The 24357-nt window shown below is 46.5% G+C and overlaps 1 protein-coding gene and 1 non-coding gene across 3 annotated transcripts in view; one reads left to right on the top strand and one right to left on the bottom strand.

Annotated features, from left to right (window-relative positions):
* The first annotated feature begins 6053 nt into the window (after positions 1-6053).
* Positions 6054-24357, top strand: part of TSPAN18 (tetraspanin 18) — a 203600-nt gene continuing 185296 nt past the window's right edge. The window contains exon 1 of one of the 2 annotated variants that reach the window (XM_029060539.2): positions 6054-6282. The gene's annotated coding sequence lies outside the window, so the exon portion shown is untranslated. Of the gene's footprint in view, positions 6283-6382; positions 6480-24357 lie in introns of those variants that run through there. The other variant, XM_029060540.2, reaches the window with a different exon arrangement.
* On the bottom strand, positions 20859-20996 carry LOC114810985. Its single transcript, XR_003758671.1, has one exon. It is a non-coding gene; the product is annotated as a small nucleolar RNA SNORA7 (small nucleolar RNA).

Genomic DNA, 24357 nt, shown 5'->3' with positions numbered 1-24357 from the left:
GTTAAGTGCTTACTATGTGCCAAGTACTGTTCTAAGCACTGGGTAGTTACAAGTTAATCAGATACAAGGTAATCAGTTTGTCCCACATGGGGCTCACAGTCTCAATCCCCACTTTACAGATGAGGTAACTGAGGGCCAGAGAAGTTAAGTGACTTGCCCAAGGTCACACAGCAGGCAAGTGGAGGATTCAGGATTAGAACCCAGGTCCTCTGACTCCCAGGCCTGTGTTCTTTCCACTAGGCAACACTAATTCTGTTCTTAGCATTGTGTCCTGTCTGGCTTTTTGGGACTAACCCTGATCCTCCTATCGTTTGCCCTGGTCTCCTGTGCACTGTCTTGGAGGATCTGGGCCTTATTTGAAGGCCTGGAGAGGCATAAACAGGCCAGCTGTCCCGATGTGGGGGGGAAGGTTGGGAAATTCCATTGCTATAGTGCAGATGTGATGGAGATCAGGAAAGGCAGAGGCCTGGGGGGAGAGCTTTATGCTATTCTCCTGGAGTTACCTCCCCACAGCACCATCCCCACACATACACACACGTAGGAAATGACTGTGCATCTGTATCCCTCATAATCACATTCAACATGACCCCAGCTCCTTTCCTGCTTGTTCCATTCCGGAGCCAAGTAACCAGCATTCCTAAGGGTGAGATAGGGGATTTGGTTGGCCTTCTGCTGAGAGCAGCTCCTGAAGTAACGCAGGTCAGGGGAGGAGCCGGGGGAGAGAACTGGAAGCTGTTTCTGGCTGATAAGCAACTTACTGCGAGGAGGAGAGGAAGAAGGAATGGGAAGATTTCTGAAGCCGATCCGATCCCTAGGGGGGAAAAGGGCTTGGTGTAGTTTGAGCTAGGTTGAAACCTCGGTATTAAAATTCAGATAGTGATTAACCGCTGATTCACAGCTATGGTCCAACATAGAATGTTAGCTGCATAATGAATGAAACATTTCACCTGTATAATTCAGCACCCACTACCTGCACAGCACATAATCTTTATAGTTTAGGGCTTTAAACTAGATTCATGATTTCTTGGACTGCTGGAGGGAATGTGACGCTAAGAACACCTGCAAGGGGATCTTAAGAATCTTCAGAAGCACATTTCGTGGTCTAGAGAAAAGAGAATGGGACTGGGAATCGGCAGACTTGGGTTCTAATCCCAGCTTTGTTATTTGCCTGCTGTGTGACCTTGGGCAAGATACTTAATTTCTCTATGCCTCAATTTCCTCATCTTAAATCGAGGATGGAATATCTATTCTTCCTCCCCCTTAGAATGTGAATCTCTATCTCTATCACATGTAGGATAGGGACTTGGTCTGATCTTAATGAATTGTATCCACCCCAGTGCTTGGCTCCAAGTTGGTCCTCCCCTCTCCTCCAAAGAGGTACTGTGCTGCTGCTAGTTTCATACCTACAGAGCAACTTAATCTAAACCATTGTCTTCTTGCACTTTCCTAAGCACTCTCTCTCCTCATTCAGTCCATGACTCCCCATATTGTCCAGAACTATGCTCTTAAACTCCCAACCAACCCTCCCTTCCTCCCCAAATTTGCAGCTCCATGCCTGGAAATGTTCCTCAAAATCATCTGACACCTGGGTCCTGTTGGAGTTGAGGCGGCAGGGAGGGTGACCCTCCCATTCCTTATATTTTTTTCTCTTTCTCCCCTGTCACAGGACACCGAACTAGTTTCCACACTCCTTCTCTGCTTCCATCTCTTCCTAAACAGGCACAGCACCCTCTGCTCTTTAATTATTGCCTGCATTTCCTTTAAAAAAAACCTGGACTAATCAACAAGAACTTTTAAACAAACAGCATTTTGTAAACACTTCTACCCTGGGGACCTGGCGAGCAATGGGGGGAGCTTGGAGTAAAAGTAATGAAAAAGGGGGAGTAGGGGCATGAGTGGGAAATAAAAAGAGAACTCTGTCGGGTGAAAGAGTGGGTGAGTGAAGAAAATCTCTCTAATTCAGCACAATGAAGAGGGGAGCCCCTGGTGGATATTCAGTAAATATGTACTTGACTGAGAGCACAACACATTTCAGACTTTGAAAAGCTACCACTTGATACCAACCCGAGAGAGAAAGGGGCCAAGAACCCCTCTGCCTTTCCCACAGTGTTGCCTTTCTCGGCAATGAGCATCCAGAGACTGGAGAATGATGGGGTCAATAATATGGGATGTTTTCTGTTTTTAATAAAATTCCTACCCCAGTCAGATCAGCTTTAAGCCTAACCTGACCTTGCCTCCCACTTTATTCATTCAATAGTATTTATTGAGTGCTTACTATGTGCAGAGCACTGTACTAAGCGCTTGGAATGAACAAGTCGGCAACAGATAGAGACAGTCCCTGCCGTTTGACGGGCTTACAGTCTACATAGGTAATTACTGAGCTCTGACTGTGTACAGCACATTATACAAGTATAATGCTTGGGAGCAGACAATGGAATTGAAGGTACAGTCCCTGACCTCAAGCAGCTTTAGGCTTTTGAAGGTCCCCATCCCATCACCTGAATGGCTTAAAGGGAGAAACGTCGAAGTTCCGCTTTCGGCTGGGCCGGCGGAAAGTGACTCGGTAACATCACCAGCCCAAGTCGCTACCATGACTGACCTGACCTTCCCGTAGGCTGCTTCTGGGCGTTTCCAGTGGGTCCAGAAATATGTCACCTGGCTGTTCTGGAAAGGGCCAGCGATGGCCAGGAAGTGCCACAGTTTCTAGTGCCACCCCTCACCAGCCCCTCAATCCCGGCAGGACTGGTGATTATGGAAATTGCCCAGGGGCTTCAGCGTAGGAAGAGCCAGTTCACCTCTGGAGGGCCACAGGGAGGACCATGAGGATGAGGCTTAGAGAGTGTCCTGTGCCCTGTCCCTGTCCTGTGCCCTGTCCCCTGCTTTCTCCCTGTTGCCTTCCTCTCTTTCTGTGGCCCTCACATCCCCTCATCCCATCTTTGTCAATTTTTTTCTCTTTTCTAAAATTTAGAGTGGCCGGGCTGCTCTTCCACACTTTCTCATACTTCTTACTACTACGGTGGTCCCTGTCAAAACTGCTTTGCCACCAGGAAGGGCTACAGCTTTGCTGGTGAAATTGTGAGGGAGATTAGGGCTGGACCACAACACTGTAGGTGGTTGGAGGAAGCCAGGTTGGTCTTGGCTAGGAACCTGTGTATCTGTGGCAACACTCATGGAGTTTCCCTCTGCTCCTCCTCCCATCCCCTACCCCTCCCGCCCTCTGCTCTTCCCCCTTCCCCTCCCCTGAGCACTGTGCTTATTTGAATATATTATTTATTACCCTATTTATTTTGTTAATGAGGTGTATATCTCCATGATTCTATTTACCTTGATGATGTTGTCTTCTTTCATTTTGTTCTGTTTTGCTTTGCTGTCTCCCCCGTTTAGACTGTGAACCAGTTATTGGGCAGGGATTGTCTCTAATGATGAATTGTACATTCCAAGCGCTTAGTACAGTGGTCTGCACATAGTAAGCGTCAATAAATACTACTGAATGAATGAATGAGTGAGAACTGGGTTTCGAAGCAGCCGTGCCTTTAATGACTTTGTCCCCTGCTTCTCCTTTATACCCCAAACTAGACAGGGCACATAAAACAATGATAAATGTGGTATCAATTCAATCTGCCAAGCACCACACTAAGCACTGGGCTGCATGCAGATACAGTCCTTGTCCCATATAGGGCTCCCCGTTTAAGTGAGGGGGGAACAGGTATTAAGTAACTTAATCCCCATTTTAAAGATGAGGAAATTGAGGCAAAGAAAAGTTAAACGACTTGCCCAAGGTCATGCATAGCAGGCAAGTGTTGCAGCTGGGATTATAATCAGTTCTCTTGACTCCCCGGCCTGTGATTTTTTCACTAATGCCACACTGTTTCTCAACGCCAACATCAGGGCTGCCAGTAGCAGAAACTCAACCTCCTCTGCCTGGTAGTTCTCCCTCTGTCTCATTCCTCTCTGTTCCCCCACTTCTCCTTTATTTGTTCTTCCTTGTATAAGAAGCATCATGGCCTAGGGGAAAGAGTACAGTTCTGGGAGTCAGAGGACCTAGGTTCTAATAATCCCAACTCCACCATATACCTGCTGCGTGACCTTGGGCAAGTCCCTTAATTTATCTCTGCCTCAGTTCCCTCATCTGCAAAATAGTGTTTCAATACCTGTCCCCCCTCCTACCTAGACTGTGAGCCATATATGGGACCTGATTCTCTTTTATGTATTCCAGAGTTTTAGTACAGTGTCTGGCACATAGTAAATGCTTAACAAATGCCCCAGTTATTACTCCTTTATGGAGCCTGACCTCAGACTCTTTTCAGCCATTCTCACAATATCGCCAGCATTCCCTGACCCCTGAGGACTGTTCTACTCTGGCCCTTTCTCTAGTAGAGATCTAGGTAGTGGTTCTTCAGGCAGACAACCAGAAGCTCTGTTTCTTTCCACCGAAGCTCTGCAGAATCACCTAGAGCCTCCTCATTAGGGCTTTTAAGCCCCAGCTGGCAATGTGCTCACCCTCACTCAGAACTGGGGTAAGCACAATTGTGGAGGAAACCCTCCTCCCCCCCAACACACACCTAGACCATCCCTAAAAATGGCTCAGAATGGGGACCAGTTGAGGCTGCTACATGGAAGTTTCAGTTCTGTCCTTGCATTGTGGTTTTTAAACCTGGGTTTCTGGGTCACAATCCCTGAATGGGGAGCAACTTAATGTCCTCTCTGGCTCACTCTGGCCCCTCTTCCTCTTTCCCTCCCCCACTTCCTCCCTCCTGACCAAGACTTCTGCCATGCCTGATGAGCACAGGTCCTGGGCTTGTGACTGATTAGCTTCTTAGGCTCCAGTCAGGGGTGGGAGAGGGACACCCCTCCCCGTCCCCCTCCCAAATTCCCAGCTTCCTGGAGAGAGAAACTGGATTGAAATTCCCAAGGAAAAAGATATTAAAAGGCTGAAGTGGGTCCAGGTTAGTTCAGCAGAGAGGAGAGCAGATTGATCCTGTCCTTCCCTAAATCTCAGTTCTTTCCCAAGGAGTTCATGATTCTGTCCTCTCTTGGTCCCACTTCTCTCTCTGGATATCTAGTTCCTTTATCAGCTGTGCTCAGAACGTATGTATGGCCACTCAGCTCACTAGGTCCCAATCTTGAGTGCCTAGTAGGTGTAAAACATTATACTAAGAGCTTGGGAGAGTACAATGCAATATAGTCGGTAGACATGACCTCTGTCCTCGAGGAGCTTTACAGACGGGCATTAAGAATGGAAGAGTATAAAAATATGTGCATAAGTGCTGAGGGCCTGGGGGTGGGTGGCTAAGGATCAAAGTGCTTAGGGGGTACAAATCTGCTTGCACAGGTGACACAGAAAGGAGTGCGAGGGATGATTTGAGTCGGTGACCTTGCCCAACTTGCCCAAATCATTAAATCCAGCTATAGAGGAGGCAGGTGGCCAAAGCTTTGCCAAGGTAGCAAGGCAGCGATTGTCCAACTACCTCAGCTCACCAAATGCCAGAGAGCCCACCCAAGAGAGCCAGTTGGGCACCGGCCTGTTCTTACAGGGACCAGCTCGTCCAGACGAACCGTCAACTGCAAATGGAGAAGGGGAAGAGGGACGTTTTCTCCGCGGGCTCCTTCCCGCCCCCACGCTCCCTTCAAGATATAACTTTCTCGACTGTGAGCCCGTTGTTGGGTAGGGATCGTCTCTATCTGCTGCCGAATTGTCCTTTCCAAGGGCTTAGTACAGTGCTCCTCACACAGTGAGCGCTCAATAAATACGATTGACTGAACTTTCTGGGTAAGAGGCAGCATCAGTGGATGGGGGGAAGAGGGGAAGGGGACCGTCACCGCCCCGCGTCCAGATCTAGGGGGAAGAAGCCACAGGTGTGGACGCTCGAGGGAAATTGCAGCAGACTACGGTTGGGGAGGGGGGCAAGGAGGCGGGATGATTGCGGGGGAGGGAGCGTACGGACCCTGCGGAAAGCACGAGGTTTGGGGGGAGGCTATGGGCGAGAGAAGAGGCTGCGGCCGACACTAAAGAGGGGGAGGGAGCAGGGGCTGGGAGGTGGAGCCGGCGTGCGGGGCCGGCGGCTGAGGCTAAGCGGGGCTGCGGTTGCTGCTGCCGTCTCCGCTTCTTGCAGGCTGCCGGGCACAAGCACCAGAGCCCCGCAAACGCTCCCGCAACTTGCAAGTTGCACACGTGCCTCCCGCCCCGGAAAGTTGCCCCGCAGCCGGCGGGGCAAACCGGCGTTGGGCCGCTGCTGCTCCGCCCGCCGTCACTGCCAGGAGCAGGAGGAGGAGAAGGAGGAGGTAAGGGGGGTCTGGCTTGCTTTCTCTCCTCCCGGATCCCCCGAGCGACTCCGGACTCCTTGGGGGGGCAGCTCGGAGACTCCCCGCACGCCATCGACCCCGGGCTGGTCCTGCCCCGGGACGCGGGGACAAGTGCCCCTCTCTCCCAGGACTGGCGTCCCCCTGCCCTGGGGAGAAGAGGCATCCGAAAGATGCAGGTGCACCAGGAATGGGGGGTTGAGATACGCCGGGGTAGATTTGGGGGGGTACGGAGGGGCCGCTGTCAGGGGTCTGGGGGTGGACAGGCAAGGTCCGGGGGGAGCAGGAGAAGCGAGAGGCCCAAGACCCCCGAGCCCTCAAAACGTTGGGGGCGAGATCACCTGAGGTCAAAAGGCCCTTTCCCTCCAGCGCTCAGAACAGTGCTGGGCACAGAGTAAGCGCTTAACAATTTCCATAATAATTATAATTAAGCCCTGGGGTTATAATTAAGCGACTCGGGGGGCCCCCGGGAGGGGCAAACCCTAGTCCTGTGGGAGGACAAGGGGGATGGAAAGGGGAGAAGGGAGGGGGGATGTCCACTTTGAAGGGGGCCTAGAGGGAGTGGCGGCATCTCGGTTCCTTGGCTGAAGAGGGAAGGAACCTGGGTTGAGAGTCTGCGACTGGGGTGTGAGCCGATGTTGGAGAGGGGGGATCATAGGTCACCTTCCCTGGGGGTCAGCAGTGGGTCACCCTCTCTTGATTGCTTGGAGAGAGAAAAGTCCGGATCAACCTTCCGGCCGGGCCGGGAGAATGGGCAACGGGCCCAGACCGAAGGTGATCCAGTTGGATGTTATCTTCCAGGTGTCGCTACCCAAGTCCTTCCCAGGTGAAGGGAGCGATTTCCAGAAGCCGTCCCTGTCTCTAGCTGAGAGAGAGAGGTGGAGATGAGACCAGAGGTGGGAGGCTGGACGATCGGGTCTTGCCTAGAGATCTGCTCTAGCTGGCGTGCATCTCCGGGAGCTCACGATTTCAGCTGGCCCTCTGTTTTTCATGTATTGGTGGAGATGATTCACAACAAAACCATCACAAAACCGGGGAGTGGGAGAGTTAGATTGGCCAGGCGTCTGGGAGTCGGATTCCCTTCCAGGATCCCTTGACCCACGCTCCAGGGAATATTTATCCCCCACAACGTCCAGTTTCGTCTGGCCTTTCCACTCTTTCCCTGAGACTCGCCCCTCTTCTGGGGGATTGTAAACACCTTGTGGGCAAGGACGCGTCTCTCAAGTCTGTTATACTCTCCCCAACACTTAGGACAATGCTGTGCACACAGTAACCGCTCAATAAATACTATTGACTGTGAGATGCTGGCTGATAAAGGAGATGAGGCTGCTACTGAAGCTTTTATAGGTCTCTTTCCAAGCAAGCATGGGCTCATGCCCCAGCTTTGTGCCTATGTGAACCTGGAGAAATAAGACTATTGATATAGCAATTTTTCCTCATAAAACAAGTGACTTCCCAACTGGAAATGTCTTTTTAGCCCTACAAGGTGGCTCCCTAATTTCTTGTCATTGGCTCCCTAATTTCTTGTCACCTGCCCTTCTGTCTACATGCCCCAACTGTATAAAATTGAGTGAAAAGTGATGAAGACTCACCAACATCATCATTGCCGGCAGGTATTTTTCAGTTTTTTGGGTGTTTTTAATGTATTTGTTAAGTGCCCACTTTGTGCAGGCTCTGTACTAAGCAATGGCTCTGTACAAGCTAATCAGGTTGGACAAAGTCCATGTCCCACATGGAGCTTGCAGTCTTAATCCCCATTTTACAGATGAGATAACTAAAGCACTGAAAAGTTAAGTGACTTGCCCCAGATTACACAGAAGACAAGTGATGTTAGGATTAGAACTCAGGTCCTTCTGACTCCTAGGCCTGTGTCTAACCAATAGGAGTCTTGGTGAGGAATATATTCTCTCTCTGCCTTGTGTCCTGCTTGAGAAAATGCTGAAAATGTGGGGAGGTCTCTAGGAGATGGTTAATATTCCCTGCATTTTATTGCAGACAATGTCATGTTTTTGTTGGATGCTACTGAAATACTCTACTACAAAGTTGCCATAAAAATCAAGATAATTTTTGTTTTGAATAGAAAAGGGGGAAGGAGAGAAAAAGGAAGGGATGGAGAGGGGATAGGGATTTGTTTTTTACTTATCCAAAACATTCTACTCTGCCAAAAAATAAAATATGGTTTCCATTGCCTTCCTCATGTTTTTCTGTGACGATAATAGGCACCATGGAACCAACCAGTGGCTAAAGGAGCCTTGTGTGTTAAGGATGTGGAGCAACTGGAGAACTGACAGCAATTGTCTGCTTTGTCCTCCGCCTACCCCCACTCCTCTCCTGTCCACTTACTCCTACTGGGAAGCAGAGTAGTGGGGGTCCCGAGAGATAGCCCGGTGGCTGGGTTTGGTTTGGCTCATGCCTCCGTAAAGTATTTTTTCACCTAAGCAAACCCTGATACCCCTTTCCCCCAGTTTCCAAAACCATTTGCTCCTTCATGAATATAGAACAGAAGCTCTGATAGGGATAGTGGCCACTTGTGAATGAGAGACCTAACTTCTAGAAGCAGAAATTTATCCAAGGGGAGGCAGTGTGGCCTAATGGGAAGAGGATAGGCCTGGGAATCAGTAAATCAATCCATCAATAGCATGTACTGAACACTTACTGTGTACAGGATACTGTACTGAGAGCTTGGGAAAGTGCAATATAACAGAGTTGGTATGGTAGACATGTTCCCTGCCCGCAGCAAATTTATGGTCTAGAGGACCAGCTTTCAGGCTAGAGGGAGTCTGGGAGTCAGGAGATTTGGGTTCTAGTCTGGGCTCTGCCACTTGCCTGCTGCGTGACCTTTGGCAAATCACTTACCTTTTCTGTACCTTGATTTCCTTTTATGTAAAATGGGGATATAATACCTGTTCTCCCTCTGACCAGCCACTTGTGGAGCAGAGACTCCACCTGATCTGTTTACCTTGTATCTATAACAGTGCTTAGCACATATCAAGTGATTAATACTATTAATATTATTCTTATTATCTAAAGTGGAAATTAAGGAGACTGCCCATTAGTATATCAAGTGCTTAGTATAATACTCTGCATACTGTAATCACTCATATGACTAAGGGAAGGATCAAGTTGTTGCCAGTGATGTAGGCTTCCAATATCAAAGGAAAAGACACAGATCCACCTTAGATGTTAGATGATCAATTTATCAACCTGCATAGTATATTTGAGAGAAGGAGGTGGGCGAGGGACGGACCTTTACTTGTTAAAAAAAAAAAAAAAAAAAAAAAGAAAAGAGCCACTTTACTGCTTCCTTCTTTCAAGCCAACAGAGGGAGCCTTTTCCAGACCTTTTTTAGTGATAACGCAAATAAACTAGTGAATCTTAAAAAAAAAAAAAAAAATCACACTTTTTCTCTCGCTCCCTCTCCTCCCCCTGCATAAGATCCCAATTTAGTTCATGGGGGAAATGTGGAATCTAGAATTTTTCTCTGCAACTTGAAAAGAGTAAACAGACCCTTGCTATGCGTGCAGTTGTGTCGGTGGTTTTATTTAACTTACGCTTACCTGAATTATAATCAGTCAATATTTATTGAGAGCATACTCTATGCCAAGCACTGTAGTAAGACTTGGAAGAATACAGTAGAGTTGGAAAGCAGGACCCCAGCCTTCAAGGAGTTTACATGTATCAAGAATGATAATCGTGATTAGACAAGCATTGCAGAAACATCACTTAGTTTTAGTTTTCCTCTTCTTACTTTCCTTCTCCGTTGGGATGCAAATTTTACCTGCCTTGTTCCTCGGGTTACTCACCTGGGGCTTATTCAGAGGTGTGTTGGGGAGGGGGAAAGAAAGGGGTGGAGCTAAAATTGGTGGGCCTTATTCTGGTTGGCAGCTGAGGGTGGTGGATTGGGTGTTTCTCTAACCTGATTCTGTTACTCAGAGGTGTCTGTGGCAGCCCAGCTCCAAGATTTACACCTGTAATCTGCAACAGAGTTGAAGGGGGGAAGGGAACGAGGATGACCTCAGGTTCTTACTGCTGCATCCATGCTACCTTCAAGCACATCCTCAGGCTGCAAGCCCCTGTCTCTCCACCGCTTTTGAGGCGGAGACCTGTCTCGCTTTAATTGTGTTTGCAAGTTATGTCTGCTCATGTTTATGTTAAGTTTCACGACCATAAATAAATAGCCAGCTTGGAGGTGGGAAAGTGTGTTAATGGCTCTTGATATACATCTCTGTTTTTGTGAATGAAATTAGTTTCCTTTCACACTGTCTTCCTTTCCTCCTTTAGTATTCCTACAGAGTTAAAAATATTTTGACTTTCCTTACGGAAGCCCCTTCACTTGTGGCAAGAAGCCCAATTCGACATCACTGAAAAAATACTATTTTCTGGCACTTGTTGGCTGACATTTCATCAGCTAGTGTGTGCCCATTTTTTCTCTACCCCTGCCCCCCGCCCAACCACAGTGCTAAGACCATATGTGCAGATAATGAGTTTAAGCTGATAAACAACTCACAGATTTACCCAAATAAAGGGCTTTCTTCCTAGAAGACACATTTTACTTTAAAAGAAATCATCTGGTTCCTCTCTTTTATTTAATTAACTTTGGTCCTGTTTTTTCTCAGCCTGTTATAGGGAAACAGGTCCAGCTGGGTTGTGCATATTGGCTACTGTAGAGACAGGGCAGCCTCCTTATCATGGGGCTGGCTGGTTGGGGGAGGTGGCTTCAGTAGTTTTTTTTTTTTTTTTGGAGGAGGAGGGCAGATGCTGAGGGCTGGTCTTTGTGTGGTCTGGGGGGCCTCAGGCTCATCCCCCATATTGACCAGTTGTCTCCATGATTTGCTGGCCTGTCTGAGTTCAAGTTGAAGGCAGCAGCCATGGGTATTGCTGCAATCTGTACTTGCTGTAAATCACATGTGAATCCCAAGGCCTCTGGAAGGCTTTTTTCTCTGATTCTTTGCTGGTCAATTGCCCAGAAACTTCCAAGTCTTCACCAGCTTTCAGTTTCTAAGATTCTAGTTTGGCAAGTTAGAATTTCTCTGGATCTCCCATTTAGGGTGGCCTTTCCCTCTGTCCTCATCCAGGTTGAGGAGGATATATAGCTTTTTCCATTCAGATTTTGTCTCTAAGCAGTCAACTCACCAGTAGTGGTTTGTTTGCAGTAATTAGGAGAATCCTTTCCATCCTGTAGCTCCCTCCTCCATCTCCCAAGTCTGGAATTTTGCACTCACCCCGTTGATGATTTCAGAATGAGAGTGGGGGTGGATGTTAAGCGGGGCATGGTTTCAGGCATTTGTTATGTAAGCCATGAAATTTGGGGCCAAAAATAAATGTGGGGGAAGGGCTATCTTCTCCAGATTTGTGTTTGTTTTTAAAAAAGAATAAAACAAACTTTCTTTTTTGGGGCATGAAAATTGCAAAGCCTAGTTGACCTCTAATACTAGACTTTTTAGAAGCAAGAAATCCTTCTCGACATCCCATCCCTCTTTGCAGACTGAATGGTTCTCTACTGGACATTCCCCATATTGGGTCTCCCGGTAAGACCCTTCCAGAACAAACCCTACTGTCAATGAGCCCAAGTATACAGCCCATATCTTCTCTAGTTGTTCCCATCGGTCCTTCGATGTTCCCTACCCCCTCACCCCTCACCATTTATTTATGTGCTGCAGTTTATAGTGATCATTCTGGTTTCTCTTTATGGATCTTTTTTTCCTCTTCCAAGGTATTCAAACCCTTTGCACTTAGGGAGTTTTACCAAACCCCATTTTCTGGCTTTCACACCAGGAGAGAAGCTCCCACATAACCTCATCTTCAATGAAGAAACTGCTTCTCGCTGGGCTAATTTATCGGGTTCCCATTTGGTTCTTTTTGGTGAGCTCATGCATGTCCTCAGGTCTACAGGCGGACCAGGGTCATGAAGAAAGTGGTGCTGCAATGGGGTATATCAGTCCACGGATAGGACCAATCTTGAGCTTGACAGACGCTATGCTATCAGTCATCCAAAATACACACCACCCCGCCATCTTCATCTTGAACTCAGGCAGGCAAGTCACAGACACAATCAGTCAACATGGGCCCAGCCGTGGGCCCCACAGACCATTCATAGACCGGTCCCAGCCTTGGAGAACAATTGAAAACTCCACAGAATGTGCACTTAGTTGTTTATGCCATTAGTCACCGTGGTTTGGAAGCCACCACTGCTGAATCCATCACTTTAACAGGTCAGTTCTAAGGTTTGCTTCAGGAGTGACTTTTTTTGTTTTTTAATTTTTCCCCAAGTGGCATTTTGGGGAGAACAGGAAGGTTCAGGCTGAAAATAGTATGACTTTTGTGATACTAATTAACCAGCCATCACCACACCCCCCCCAGAGCAGATGAATACAGAGCCAGGTGGTCTAGCCCCAGGGTAAATGGAAGCAGCCTGCAGTGTCCAAGTCTGTAGTATTTACTTATCTTTACCTCTATAATTGGCACTCCCAATTAGCTTGCCTCAGAGCAGCAGGGGGAAGCAGCGTGGCATAGTGGAAAGCACACAGATCTAGAAGTCAGAAACCCTGGGTTCTAATTCTCACTCTGCCACTTTGTGATTTGGGGCAAGTCACTTATTTTCTCTGTATTTCAGTTCCCTCATCTACAAAACTGGGTTTCAACATCTGTTCTTCTTCCTACTTAGTCTGTGAGGCCCATGTGGGATCTTCCTCTATATCTGCCCCGGTGCTTAGTATAGTGCTTGGCATATGATAAGGACTGAACAAATATCATTATTATATAACATTTTGTAAAGAAGTCCAAGTCCTCTCCCTCCCTCTAGAGAGGAGAACCAAAGGGACCAGATCTTGCTGCTGTCCCACTACTTATGGAGTTTTTTGAGTCTTTACTATGTGCCAAGCACTGAGGTAGTTATAGGAAAATGAGATGAGATGTTGTCCCCTTTGGTTTACCAGCACTCCCTTGTGCAGGACTGCACCTCAGGGTTCTGAGGACCCTCACACTCAAGTGAATGGTTTGCTATTGCTTCTAGCAAGGGTATCCACTCAAGGTGTAAAAGATTGGTCACCCCTGCTTAGTGACACTCTCTACTCATGGAAATTGAGCTGGGACAAACTCCTAGACTAAGCCAATGTGGTTTCCTTTGGGGAGGGCAGAGGGATCTGGAGACTCAGCCCCTGGGTTCGAGACTCAGCTCTTTGATCTCTACTTAGGGGCAGTTCTCTCACAAACTTCCCCTCTGTCCACCTTCTCTGGCCCACCAAGCATTACTAGAGTATGAGGATGAAACAATTGAGAAGCATTGTGGGGTAGTGGATAGAACACGGGTCTGAGTCTCAGAAGGACATGGGTTTTAATCCCAGTTCAACCTTTTGTCTAATGTGTGACCTTAGGCATATCCCTTGACTTCTGTATGCCTCAGTTTCCTCATCTGTAAAATGAGGATTAAGACCGAGAGGCTCATTTGGGACATGGATGGTTTCCAGCCTGATTAGCTTGTATCTATCCCAGTGATCAGTACAGTGCCTGGCACATAGCAAGTGCTTAAAAAATATCACAAAACAAAAAAGGCACTTGCTGACCATATAGAGGCGCAGAGCTGGCCGATGGAACAAGCACCCATTGCCTGGTTCCTGACATTAATCGTTACTCCTCTGGTGACATCAGAGACAGTGGCAATGCAGAAAATGCATTATTGAACGATGGAACTGCAGTTCCATAGCCAGGTAGGGGAAAGATGAATCCCTGCAAGTCAAAATAGAAACAAAACAAGGACTTGTCCAATAAACTAGTGCAGCAATAGGGAAGATGGATTTCTGAAAAGGGAAACAGCTCCTGCACCACTCAGCTGAGGGGAGGAAAGGGGACTTCAGAGAGAGTGGTTCTCTTAGCCTTCCAGGGAGGCTGAGAGGGTGGATCAGTAGGCTCCAATTTCTTTCCTCCATTGGGTGGGGAGGAAGCAAGGAAAGGAGAGTGGCTCCCCTGAGATCTTTGAAAAAAAAGAATAGATAATCTTCTGTCTTGAGGCATCTGACCTCTTCAGACCCCTTCCAGCTCCATTAATCTGGGTCCATCATTCCAAGCTCCTTTTATTTGTACCCTGAAATGAGATACCTCTCATCCTTGCAGGATCGAAAAAGATGGAATCTTAGAACTCTGACCTAGAATCTTAGAACTCTGACTCATCCCAAGGTCATCTATCTGCTCTATCCCCTTGTCTCCATGAAGAATTCACCTAAATTAACCAGTCAGTTGGGTCCTTTGAGCATTTACTGCATCAGCCTCCTTTATGATCTCCCAACCTCCTGCCTCTCCCAACTTCAGACCATACTTCACTCTTCTGCCTGGATTCTCTTTCTATAGAAACATTCAGGGCAGGTTATCAATCTCCATATCAAACAGAAACTCATCACTATTGGCTTTTAAGTTCTCCATCACCTTACCACTTCTTATTTCATCTCCCTTCTTTCTTTCTATATCCCAGACGGCACACTCTGCTCCTCTGGTGCTAACCTTTTAACTGTGCCTCATTCTCGCCTGTCTCGCCGCCGACCCCTGGAAGCAGCGTGGCTCCGTGGAAAAGAGCCTGGGCTTCGGAGTCAGAGGTCATGAGTTCGACTCCCGGCTCTGCCACTTGTCAGCTGTGTGACTTTGGGCAAGTCACTTAACTTCTCAGTGCCTCAGTTCCCTCATTTGTAAAATGGGGATTAATAATAATAATAATAATAATAATGTTGGTATTTGTTAAGCGCTTACTATGTGCAGAGCACTGTTCTAAGCGCTGGGGTAAACACAGGGGAATCAGGTTGTCCCACGTGGGGCTCACAGTCTTAATCCCCATTTTACAGATGAGGGAACTGAGGCACAGAGAAGTTAAGTGACTTGCCCACAGTCACACAGCTGACAAGTGGCAGAGCTGGGATTAACTGTGAGCCTCACGTGGGACAACCTGATGACCCTGTATCTCCCCTAGCGCTTAGAACAGTGCTCGGCACATAGTAAGCGCTTAACAAATACCAACATTATTATGTCCTACCTCTGGTCTGGAATGCACTCCCTCCTCAAATCTGCCAATCACTCTTCCCTTTATTGCCAAGCGCTTAGTACAATGCTCTACACATAGTAAGTGCTTAATAAATACTATTGAATTGAATGAAGAATGTTGAAAGCCCTACTAAAGGTGGACCTCCTCCAAGAGCCCTTCCTAGACTAAGCCCCCTTTTCCTCAGTTCCCCCTCCCTTCCACATCATCCTGACTCACTTCCTTTGCTCTTCCCCCTCTCTCCCTTCTCCATAGCACTTATGCATATATGTATGTATCTTTAATTCTATTTATATTGATGCCTGTTCACTTGATTTGATGTCTGTCTTTCCCCCTCTAGACTGTCAACCCATTGTGGGCAGGAATTGTCTCTATTGCTGTATTGCACTCTCTGTGTGCTTGGTACAGTGCTCTGCACACAGTAAGCACTCAATAAATATGATTGAATGAATTTGGTGAGGTGAGAATCTATGACATCTCCATTATTTAACAACCATGCAGTCAGAAAGCTCTTCCTGATTAGTTTGCATCCTCTGTAATTTATGATGACTTTCAAGTTCTTAGAGGATCAAGATTCCTGGAATGTGGGCTATGATTAATGATCAGAGTAGAGGAAAAGGGTTCAACAGTCAAAAAGTTTAGCACTTTTTTTTCTGTATACATGGGTAGAACAGGGTTTGGGTGGGAAGATGAGGAGTTCAGTTTTGGAAAAGTAAAATTAGAGAAGTGGTGTGGCCTAGTGGAAAAATCACGGGCCTGGATGGCAGAGAATATGGGTTCTAAACATGGCTCTGTAACTTGTCTGCTGTGTGACCTTGAACAAGTCACTTAACATCTCTGTGCCTCTGTTACCTCATCTGTAAAATAGGGATTAGGACTGTGAGCCTTATGTAGGAGAGGGTCTGTGTTCAACTTGATTATCTTGTATTTACTCCAGTGCTTAGTACAGTGCCTAGCACCTATAAGTGCTTAACAAATACCATTAAAAAAAACCAACTTTGAGGTGTCACTAGGTCATCCAAGTAGAGATGTCCTGAAGGCAGGATGAAACGTGAGACTGCAGAGAAGAAGGTGGTAATTAAGGCTGTGGGATTAATTGAGTTCTACAAGAGAGTGGGTGTAAATGGAGAACAAAAAGGGACAAAAGAAATGAACATTGAGAGAGCCCCACAGTTGGGAGGATGAGGATGGACCAGAGAAATAGAAGGACTGTGTCGATGAAGTCCAGTTTAGATGATGCCTTTAGGAGAAAGGGGTGGCCCATAGTTTTGAAGGCAGCTTCAAGGAGCTTCTCTTGTAAGAGGCTGGGCTGAAACTAATCTGAGTCCCTTTCCCCCACCTATCTCATTCCTCCTTGAATCCACGAGTTGCAATTGGAATCCACGAGTTGAAATTGGAGGGGAAAGGTGATTCCCAGCATGCATAGCAGTTGTGGCTCATGACTCGTGTCTGAAGGAATGCGACACCATAGAAGCTCCAGAATGCTAGCTAGAATTTCAAGCCCCAGAAGCCCACAGGACAACTGAGCTGTGAGCTGCCTTATAGCTTGTTGTCTCACTTTAGCTCTAGAAGTGAGGAGAATGCCTGGGGTCTGGAGCTCAGCCCAAGGTGGCCTGGTCCCTGGGTTTTTGGGCTCTTCCTAAACAGGAATTCATTCATTCATTCAATAGTATTTATTCAGCCCTTACTATGTGCAGAGCACTGTACTCAGTGCTTGGAATGTACAAATCGGTAACAGAGACAGTCCCTGCCCTTTGACGGGCTTACAGTCTAATCAATGGGTCTGAGGATTAACTGCAGTGTGGCCCAGTGGAAAGAACACTGGCTGTGGAGTCAGATGATCTGGGTTATAATCCTGGAGATGACATTTACTGCTATGTGGCCTTGGGCAAATCTCTTAACTTCTCTGTGCCTCAGTTTCATCATCTGTAAAATGGGGATTTAATATCTGTTGTTCCTTCCCCTTAGACTGTGAGCCCAATTGGACTGTGTCCAACCTGAGAGTCATATCTAACCCAGCTCTTACTAGGGTGCCTGATACATAATAAACACTTAGCGAATATTACTGTTATTATTGTAGTTATTATTACTAACCCAGTTCCTCTTACTGGAAGTATAAATACAGGAAAGCTATTCTTTGGTGATATCGAGTTCAAAGATGTCGCATATTAGGAACTCTGGGTAATGGGACTTAGAGGGTACCTCTTCTAGAGAAATGGCTAGCCCATCTCAAGTCCTGACTGGCTCAGGCAATGTTTTTATGGTATTTTTCAAGGGCCTACTATGTGCCCAACACTGTTCTAAGACCTGGGTAGATACAAATTAATCAGATTGGACACAGTCCTTGTCCCACATGGGGCTCACAGTCCAGGAGGGAGAACGTATTGAATCCCCATTTTACAGTTGAGGAAACTGAGACCCAGGGAAGTTAAATGATTTGCCCAAGGTCACAAAGCAGGCAAGTGATGGAGCTGGGATTAGAACCCAGGTCCTCTGCCTCTCAGGACTGGGCTCTTTCCAGTAGGCCTTGGTGCTTCTCAGTAAATGTGACAGTAGCTTGGGGTTGTATGACAGTCAAGAACCAAATATAGAGAGATAAGGTAGTGGTCAGATTGGCTGAGGAACCAAATATATTTATTTTGTTCTCTAGTGTGGGTACTCTGAGAGAGATGCTTTTGAAGAAGTCCTTAAATAAAATGATAGTGTCTCCCATTCAATTTTTTACTCATAGTTTAAAATGCACGAATGTGCTCGCTTCCTTAAAACCCACCCTCTGTCACTAGATCCTCTGATGGGCTGGGCTTAGTCTTTAGCCTAATTTCCCACTAATTTCCAACAGTCACAGGCTGTGGAACCACCAATGCCGATTTGTGATGTCACAAGGGAGGAGGAGAAGGAGGAGGAATAGTTGGGCTGCAAGGAATAGAATGAGAGTAAAAATGAGAATAAAAAAGGACAACATTCTTCCTCAATGATACCATCACAGGTCACTGGGGCTGCTTTTCTTTCTGCTTGTTTTTTCCCCCCCCACCCCATGTTTGTGGTCTATAAATCAAGCTTTTAAAGGGGCTTTTGGACAACTTTAAAAGTGAAAAGATCAGTTTACAAACTGTCTCCCCTTTAGTGTTTTCAGTCCCCTCCTCCCTCCAGTTCTCTGTCCAAGTTTTATTACTGGAGATATTAGATATAAAACAGAATCCTTTGCTTCTCAACAGTCTTTCACCTGCTCTGCTGCTTCTCCCCAATTAAAAGCCAACAGAATTCCCCATGTGTGACATTGTGACTTTCCCAACAACAGACTGTGATGCTGTGGCAGAGGATTATAGCTCCAGGTGGGAAAATATCTTCCTGCCAAAGTGAGATTTCCTTTGCATGAAATCATCACTTGGTGACTTACAGGGAAGAGAAGGTAGAAGCTATAAGGACATAGGAGGAAAGAGGCAGAAAGATTTCTTTTTATTTTCCCCTGAAGATGCGTTTTGGAGCTTTCCATGAGGTGTCAGCAGTGTTTAAAAATATTTTAATAGTGAGGTGCTTTTTAGACTTCTTTCCCTCCCACAGTGAAGAAGGCAATTCAAGAAAGATTCCCAGTCTTCACAGGTCCCAGCTGTGTAAGGGGAAACTGAAGAGATGGTTCCTGGTCAGGCCAGTAGACTACCCATCCACCATTAATTTAAGTTTCAGCAACACTGCAGGGGATCTTTCTGGTCAATTTGCATCTCTGCAAGGCAGAGAGGATGGTGGGGGATGGTTTCCTCATCTGGGCAACTTTGTGCTTTCCCCACAGACAGACATTCTTCAGTGGTGTAGAGAAAAACACAGAACTGGGAGTAAGGAGTCCTGTTTTCTAATCCTGGCTGTGCCACTCATCTGTTTTGTGCGTGTTGTTGTGATTCTGAGTGTTGTGTGATCACTTCCCTGTGCCTCAGTTTTCTCATCTGTAAAATAGGGATTCAATACCTGTTCTCCGTCCTTCTTAGACTGTGAACTCTATGTGGGACAGGGGCTGTGTTTGATCTGATCGATTGACTGGGTAGATACAGTGCTATTTGAGTGCTGACTGTTTGCAGAAAACTGTTATTAGCACTTGGGAGACTACAGTACGATAGAGGTGTACTGCCCTCAAGAAGCTTACAATTTAGTGGGTGCTTAACATGATGCTTGGATCCTAGTAATCATTGAGAAGTAGCATGGCCTAGTGGGCAAAGCACAGCCCTGGAAGTCAGAAGGACCTGCATTCCAATCCCAACTTGGCCACTCATCTGCTGTGTAACCTTGCCCAAGCAAGTCACTTAACTTCTCTGTGTCTCATTACTTCATCTGTAGAATGGGGATTAAAACTGTGAGCTCCATGTGGGACATGGACTGTGTCCAACCTGATTAGCTTGTATCTACCCTAGTGATTAGTACTGTGCCTGGCACATAGTAAGCATTTAATATATATCTAAAAAAAGTATTGAACAAGTACTACAATTATTATTGATCATTATTATAGTCATTATTGACTGCCTATTGAGTACTAGATCCTGAATAAGTACTTGGGAGAGTACAATAGTAGCAAGACAAGTTACCTGGCCTCAGGGAGCTTATTATTTAATGAGGGGCACAGATTGTGAAAATTATTTTTCACCACAAGTGGATGGAGCCCCAGAACTGACTTCCAACTCAGTTTATATTCTGGCTGCAAGGGCCTCTCTTTCTGTGTCTCAGAAAACATATACAGTGAAAGACAAAACTTCTGCAGCCTGGAGAAGACTCTCAAACCCCTCTAATAATAATGACAATAATTATAATCGTCATATTAAGCTCTTACTTTGTGCCACGTACTGTATTAGGCCCTGGTGTAGATACAAGATAATCAGATTGGACAAAGTCCCTATCCCACATAGAGCTCATGGTCTTAATCCCCATTTTACAGATGAGGCACAGAGAAGTGAAGTGATTTGCCCAAGGTCACACACAAGTCAAGTGACAGAGCTGAGATTAGAGCTCAGATTCTCTGACTCTCAAGAGATTCTCAATGACTCTTTCCATTAGGCCACACTTCTTCTCTAAGTGGCCTCCTGAGCGGCTCCTCTGCCTGCCTCCTTTTCTCACGCCTCAACCCTCTTTCCGCACTTCCAAGAACGATGCTGCATGGAGATCAGTAGGGATGGGACTGTCATTTTGTTTTGTTTTTAGTGAGGACCAAGGTGTCTTGGGCTGAGAGAGCTCAGGCAACGGTATTTGGGGAAATGAACTAGAGAGAGCTCAGCACTTCTCAGTGGGAACTGATGTAGCCTCTGCTACCAATGGTTATCATTCTTGACAAATCTTGTCTTATGCCTTTGAGTCATCTCCGACCCATAGCAACACCATGGACATATCTCCCTCAGAATGCCCTACCCCCATCTGCAATCGTTCTGGTAGTGGATCCGAAGAGTTTTCTTGGTAAAAATACAGAAGTGGTTTACATTGCCATCTTCTATGTAGTCACTTGAGTTTCTGCCCTCTATTCTCCCATGCTGCTGCTGCTGCCCAGCGCAAGTGAGTTTTGACTTGTAGTAGATTGCCTTCCACTCGCTAGCCACTGCCCAAGCTAGGAATGGAATGGGTATGCCTCTGCTTGACTCTTCCTCCCATAGCTGAGACCAGTAGAGTACTGGAAAATCTCCAGGTATGATTCTGAGAGGTCTTGAAGAGTAGGACGTAAGAATTGCTAGCCACTCAGTCACTAAATTGGTGAACATGTCGTCTCTCCACCTCCCTACCTCAGTCAATTAATCAGTGATACTGAGTGCTTACTTGGTGCAGAGCACTGTACCAACATCTTGGGAGAGTTCAATAGGGTAACGAGAGCCGATCCCTGCTTTCCTGGAGCTTATAATAATAATTTTGACATTTGTTAAAGGCTTACTAAGAACTAAAGTAGATAAGATATGCAGGTTGGACACAGGAATGTTACTGGTTAACAGAACAACTACAACCCAGGGAGGCAGCTCGTTGTGCGCAGAGAACCTGTCTGCTAATTCTGTTGTACTCTCCCAAGTGCTCAGTGCAGTGCTCTGCACATATTTAGCCCTCAATAAATGCCATCGATTGACTCAGGAAGGTTTTGGCTGTGAGATGCCTAGTAGACATTGGTTGGCAAATGAAAGGAATTTTTCATTTAGTTTTACTTTTGAAAAAGCTGTTTCTGGGCAAGCAACTTGACTGGCCAAGGAAAATAGAGCTAACCTCTGGTAATGCTGTCACTGACCAAAGCCTGGTCTTGGAAAATATTTTGAGCCTTGTGTGTTGCTGGAAACCCTGTATGTGGGGGGCTAGCCCTGAATTCCTTAATGAAATGCCAGATAGCTCCCCGTCTTCTAGCTTGCTTCTTCATCTACTTCCCTCAACTATGCCATATGATTCCCTCAGAAGCCTGCTAAAAACCTACTTCCTCCAGGAAGCATCCCCACCTTCTCTCACATGTTTTTAATAGGTTCCAAGGGCTTAGTGCGGTACCCACAGAAGATGTTCAGATGTTCGGAGAAGCAGCGTGGCTCAGTGGAAAGAGCACGGGCTTTGGAGTCAGGGCTCATGAGTTCGAATCCCAGCTCTGCCACTTGTCGGCTGTGTGACTGTGGGCAAGTCACTTAACTTCTCTGTGCCTCAGTTCCCTCATCTGTAAAATGGGGATTAAGACTGTGAGCCCCACGTGGGACAACCTGATTCCCCTATGTCTATCCCAGCGCTTAGAACAGTGCTCGGCACATAGTAAGCGCTTAACAAATACCAACATTATTATTATTATTATTATTAATCCCCATTTTACAGATGAGGTAACTGAGGCCCAGAGAAGTTAAGTGACTTGCCCACAGTCACACGGCTGACAAGTGGCAGAGCTGGGAGTCGAACCCATGACCTCAGACTCTGAAGTCCGGGCTCTTTCCACTGAGCCACGTGCTCAGTCTCAATCCCCGTTTCATAGATGAGGTAACTGAGACAGAGAAGTGACTTGCCTAAGGTCACACAGCAGACAAGTGGTGGAGCTGGAATTAGAACCCGTGACCTTCTGACTCCTAGGCCTGTGCTCCTTCCACTATGTCATTGCTGCTTATTTACACTACTGCAAGGTTTGAAGTGTTTAGTTGCTCTCTGGACTGGAGGCCCCGGTTGGGGCATTGCTAACCCCGAATGCTGTCTCTAACCGGCGGCAGAAGTGATGATTGGGAACCTGGGGTTTATGTGGGTACTGGAGGTCATGGTGGTACTTTCCCCTCACAGAGTCACTTCCCCATTTGGCTGCTCTTCTCCACTCTGCCACCCCCTGTCTGCCCCCAGTGTCTCCACAACACCAAGAATCCAAGGTCCACACCCTGATTTCTGGCAGTTGGAAGCCAACATTCTGCAGCCTCACGAGCCCTGGGTGCTGCTATGATAGAATCACTACTAGGCCAGTTATGAACTGTATGGGCTGAATACAGTCTGGGTTTCATCTTGGCCTGATTGGGGGAACTGCACTGAGTGAGTCAGGAGACCTGAAATGCAGTCCTAGTTTTACCACATACAAGTTGTATGACTGCATTTTGACTCAGTTTTTCCACCTGTAGGGAGAGTATAATAATAATAATACCTCTCAAGCCCTAACAAAAAGCTGGAAAGAGAGGAGAGACAAGCTTCTCCAGAAGAAAGGCATTCTATATATTCAAGGAGCCGGATCCCCCCCGTAGATATATAGAAGACTGAACCAACTAGAGGGTATAGCTAACCCTCTCATGCCCAAGAGCTTCCAGCCACGGCCCCATAAATGTACTCGGGAAATGGGAGCTGGCAGGAGAGGCCCTGGCTCTGAGCAGGTTGGAGCGCTCCAGGAGTGCTCTCTGCTCTCCTCTCTCACAGGGGTATAGTTCCACATCCAGAAATGGACATAAGAGTCCAAGAGGCAATATGGATGATAGGGACCTCTCCAATCCAGCCAGGCTTCTGTCAGGGCCTGGGGAACCCCAAAAGACCGGAGACCCCCATTCCAGACAGGACTGTTGGAGTGGTTGCTCTCTCCCTCTATAGGCTATTAGGGGTTGTGGTTGTGGGGGCTACTGCCTGAGCGATCGTTACTGAGAAGCGTGGGTTGAGCCAAAGGCAGACAAGAAAATCCAAGGCCATGATTTTCTCTAGTGGTGATATGGTTAGCAATCCTTCTTCCTTACACCCCAGTTTATTTCATTAATTACATTCTTTAAAAATGATGAAGAAAATGTGCCTGCTGGTTTGCAGAAACACCTTCTATACACTAAAACCAAATTTTTTTTTTTAGACAAAGTCTGTGCTGTTGCTATGTAATTGAATTTAAATAATGGACAATTTGGGAGTCTAAGTAGCCAAGTGTGTTCACTGTGGTTTATTCAAACCTGAAAGAAATGTTGTTTTCTTTAAGAAGAAAATATCCTGAAGAAAAAATATTTGTTTTAAAAATATTTATGTGAAAAGATTGACCACAATACAGGCACCACGAGGACAGAATTAGAATATAATGTGGCAGTTGACACACTGTAGAAGGTGTCAGAAACAAGCAGAGTGAGATTTAGTAAGGTCCAAGGGCTAGCTCTGCAAATACGGAATGGATGTTGCTGAGAAGGACCTAGAAATCCCAATGAACCATGAGAAGCAGTATGGCCTAGTGGAAAGAATATGGGCCTGGGAGTCAAAGGACCTACGTTCTAATCTCAGCTCTGTCACTTGTCTGCTCTGTGATTTTTGTCAAGTCACTTAACTTCTCTGTGGCTCAGTTATGCCATCTGGAAATGGGGATTAAGACTGAGCCCTGTGTGAAACAGGGACTGTATCCAACCAGGTTATCTTGTATCTACCCCAGTGCTTACTACAGTGCCTGGCACATAGTAAGCACTTAACAAATACCATAAAAAATAGCTGATTTTGAACCTACAGTGTAGTATCACAGAGATAAAAGCAGATATATTGATGGGGATAGAAAAACAGGAATTCAGTCTACAAGAAACTTAACAGTGTTCTCTGCTAAAATATGGTGATTAGGTTAATCAATCAATGTAAAA

Source organism: Ornithorhynchus anatinus, chromosome 3 (assembly GCF_004115215.2).
Source record: "Ornithorhynchus anatinus isolate Pmale09 chromosome 3, mOrnAna1.pri.v4, whole genome shotgun sequence".
NCBI classification, from domain to species: Eukaryota; Metazoa; Chordata; class Mammalia; order Monotremata; family Ornithorhynchidae; genus Ornithorhynchus; species Ornithorhynchus anatinus.
Note: the sequence above shows the minus strand (reverse complement) of the source record. Positions and strands in the feature narration are given on the sequence as shown.